The following is a 4,330-nucleotide window of genomic DNA, read 5'->3' as shown; positions in this document are numbered from 1 at the left end:
GGAAGTTGAAACATTTTTGTTTCTTTTTATCTGTGGTGATTATTGCCATTTTTTTTTTAAAAATTGAAGTGTTGTTGTTTTTATATTGTGTCCCAATCCCACATTTGTACACCACAGTGGCTGTGAGCAGAAACTAGACATTTTCACAAATCTGTGTGTTTCATGTATTTAATAGTAAAAAGATAAAAAGGAATTCCATGAACTAATGAAATCAGTCTCACACTAAATTTACCATATCTCTGCATCCTGTTTAGCTACCTAAGAAACAGTTTACCTACAAAAGGCTATGAAAAAGACATAAAAACACATTTAAACATACCCATGAAGACAGCAGTGGATCAACATGTCCACTCAATGTTTAAAAATGTTTAAATGCCTTTCTGTTAAAATGATCATAACTGGGAATTCAAGACATCACATCATAACAACAAATGATAACAAATTTAACAACCTACAGTAATAAGATTGGAATGGTTTTTTTTCAGAGAACCTGAGGGAACATTCCGCCCAGGCAGAGTAATTGGGGTCATGATGACATTTTCTAAAACCATCAGCCTCTAAAAAACCAATAAAGGAGAGTGAAGGCAGCATCAAATCCACTGCTGGTCTATTTCTGGAGGAAATAAATGAAAAGAAATGATGATTACTCTTATTGGATTATTTACATGTCGCTAACCACGATTGAGTTGCAGAAATGAAATTAAAATGTGTGTTGAATAGGATTTTCCAGGAAAGTCCTGTAAAAACCACAGCGATAATAAGGAATAACTAATTCTACCAAAGTCGATTAAACACCATCTCATCCCACAGCGCAGCCTGGGACAAATAAGATTGGGATTAGACAAGCAGGGCCACGTTAAGAGCCAGATTAAATGTTTGGGTCTATTATTTTCATTATTGTTGTTGCGAGGGATTATCTCTGATGGTGAGTCCAGAAAACCAGCCATTAACCAGGGAAACCAGTAGAAAAATGAGATATGAGGAGTGAAACTTAGAGGGAAACCAAGGAAAAAATAAGGGACCAGAAAGAAGCAAACAAGATTATACACACACAACAAACCTAAAGGGCAAGGGGAAAAGGAATAGTTCAAAAGCTGCAAAGATATTTGATTTCTATGGGGAATGTAAAAGGTAGGTTAACAAGAAAAACAAAAATAAACCAACAAAAATTAAATAAAACATATGAAGCATGGAGATCTGAAAATGGTACAAACCAGGACATCGTTTGTCTTTTTTCCAGTTAGCTAATGTTATCTAAAAAAATAAATCTCTTTATCTACAGTAGACATTTTTTTCTTTAAGCAACACAGGCTGCACCTTAATTGGAACTTCCCCTATAGCTACATATGTTTATCTAAACTGCTTTTACCTTCACCTAATATTTGCGCTACGCAAAGCTAACTAGTTTTACATGTCTAAAAAAAGTTACACCTTCCAGCTTTTTCTACTCTTTGTGTTACACAAAGGATCCTTATACTCTTTCTAACACGTTTTACTCCTGATATTAAACTGGGTTTACCATTGGGCGTCATTGGGCTAAACCAAGCTAACTGGTTTCACAAGTTCCAGTTAATGTTCTCTGTTCTCAGAATTGAGTTTACAGTAGGCGGTTCCAAACTAATTATACTATTTCATTTCTTTTTGTTGTGCTCACATATTCCACCCAAATGAACCATGCACAGCTTTTGTTATGCTAGGCTAACCAGCTCCACTCGTTTTAACTGTCCTGTCTCCTAATGTTATTACTATTATCTACAGCTCTTCTGTCTAATATTTTTTGTTGTAAAGTCCTTTGGCCTGGCTTATGTTGTTTTCTAAAATTGCTTGATAAATTCATTTAACCTGATTAAAGTCACCAGCCACTATTGTCTATTCAGTCCATTTAGCGTCTGACGTTCATACATTGTTGATATATATTTTAATCTCTCTGAAACAACACTACCAGATTAGCCCTCACAATCCAAGCACATCAAATAAAGAAAATTGTATTAAATTATCCCATTAAAGTTATTATATTTGCTGCTTCTGATGTAACGGGATAAAATAAAGTGGTTTTATATTTTCATCCACCAGAGAAATTAAAATGGGATTTTTGTTTTCATCCCGGGACTGAGGCTGTGTTCTCACTGTGGACAAAGACGATTCCATGTTTCCCCAAAACCTTCACGCATCTAGATCAGGTTTTAATAACTATGGAGTTCTGGTTAATGTGCTTCACGTAACAAAGTACAAGTACAAGTTATCTTTGGTGTTGTCTTTTGAACTTATTTAGCCAATCTTTAATTCTGAAACACTTTTACCGTTCAACCTACAAAACATTTATAGTCGTTAAGGTTCCGGTTTTGACAATGTTAATCATAGACTTTAGTGTTTGAACCATGTGAAGGTTTTAGGAACGGTTTATCTCTGAAACTCCTCCGTCATTTTTGGGTCTTCGTGTGAAAAGATCCCTGATGTTTTGCGTGATTTTGACTCTTGTTAAACTCCCAGTGTTGATGTGACTGTCAGATTACATGTGAACGTACATATTTACACTGGACATATTGTCAGATTACATATTGTCTTATTTCACTTTCGTGACCTTTAATAAAAAGTTAAAGCTTCAATCTGCCGCTGGATTAAAGTGGCTGCAAAGCTGATTCCACAAACTTAATCAAATCAAAGCTAAACTTTCACTGTAACCTAGTCCAATAGACGAAGCACAAAGGACAGAGGCAACGAGTCGACACGGTGACAGAGACAAAAAAAGATGTTTTAAAGGACAAAAAGGCTAAAATATACGGTGACAGAGACAAGGAAAGATGTTTTAAAGGACAAAAATATAAAAAGGCTAAAATACTGTAATCATTTTAAGTTAAAAATTCCTAACTTTTCTTTAGGAATTACATAGAGAATTCTTATGTCATTTAATTTCTTTTTGCTGAGTTATTGTTAAAATGTTATTGAGAAAATGTTTAAAACACAGTGCAACATTGTACATTTGTAACAAGTAGTGTATTTTCTGATTTGGGGTAATTTTGCTGTTCAGCTGTTGCTGCTGCTGGTGTAACTGCTACAGCCAGTGCTGCCCTCTTAAATGACTGTTGATATTTGCTTTTAATTTAAAATAATCTGTGCCAGGACTCATTACCATGCCTCAGATTAACGAGGTTATCCTGCTCTGAGTGCTTTAATCCCTGCTAACTTGGATTGGAGGCTACAATGAGATAAGCAGTGAATATGAAGTGAAGTGGGCGGGGCCACAGTTTTTCCTTTCTGCTTAATTTAAGCGTCAGTGACGGCAGTGGCGTTGAAGACCCTGAAGACTCCGTTAATCCTAACACGTTCATGGATTACTGATCCCACTTCACAAACATTCACTACAAGGAAAACGCTGCTCTCTCTTGAGCAGGGAGTAGTTAGCAGTGGTCATAAGGGGTCATGTGACCTCTGAACCAGAAATAGTTGTTTTAACATTGTTGATTTTTTTGTACGTTATTTTGTTCAATCACGTCTATGTGACCTACACAGTATATGGATTAAGATGAGCTTCACATCATAACAAAGTCATGGATTTGATAGAGAATTAGGAGTAGTCAACAGTTTAACAGCACTTTAGCCGACTCCTCTGGTCGAACATTAAGCTAGTAGAATTTGGCCTCTAATATGAATTCTAAATGTTAAATAGGGTGTAGAGTTAGACACAGGAACTCAAGAAAAAGCTAAATATTAAATTTGGAAAAATGTGTTATGTTTGTTGTCAGAGAAAAACACTGCAGGTCACAGGAATTAGATAGCTACTTTAAATGTAATAACAAGTTCCAATAGTGTATGGAAATAAACAATATATTGTTTTCTTTTCCGTCCCACCTCCCTTCAAAGCCACTGTGATGTGGCCACACCCTCTGGAAGTGACCAGATGAAATATACACATAAAAAAACAAACAAACTCTGTGACGCGTGCTGCTCTTTAATAAGCGTCATAGATGAGATTAATGAACGACACACGCTGGCATCAGGCATTGGAGGTGGTGGGTCGGGTGGCACAGGTGGCGTGGAAGTGGTGGTGACCTGGTGGCAGGATCCAGACACATGTCTTCATTTGTTTTAATATTTTTAATTATTAGCCATTAGCGCTAATGGCTTCAGACAGACTGTAGCTTTGTGTGTCTGTTTGTCTCTAGCTGAGATTATATATGTAAATGAGTGTGTGTGTGTGTGTGTAAAAGTATATGGTCCAGACTTCCAGACTCTAATTTAAAATCTTTAATCCGACCCAGGAGTTGTTGACATCAGTGAATTAGGTTAATCTATTTGCATAAATGTGCATTTATGAATAATTAGTGGGCAA

Source organism: Cynoglossus semilaevis, chromosome 12 (genome assembly GCF_000523025.1).
Source record: "Cynoglossus semilaevis isolate Cse_v1.0 chromosome 12, Cse_v1.0, whole genome shotgun sequence".
NCBI classification, from domain to species: domain Eukaryota; kingdom Metazoa; phylum Chordata; class Actinopteri; order Pleuronectiformes; family Cynoglossidae; genus Cynoglossus; species Cynoglossus semilaevis.
Note: the sequence above shows the minus strand (reverse complement) of the source record.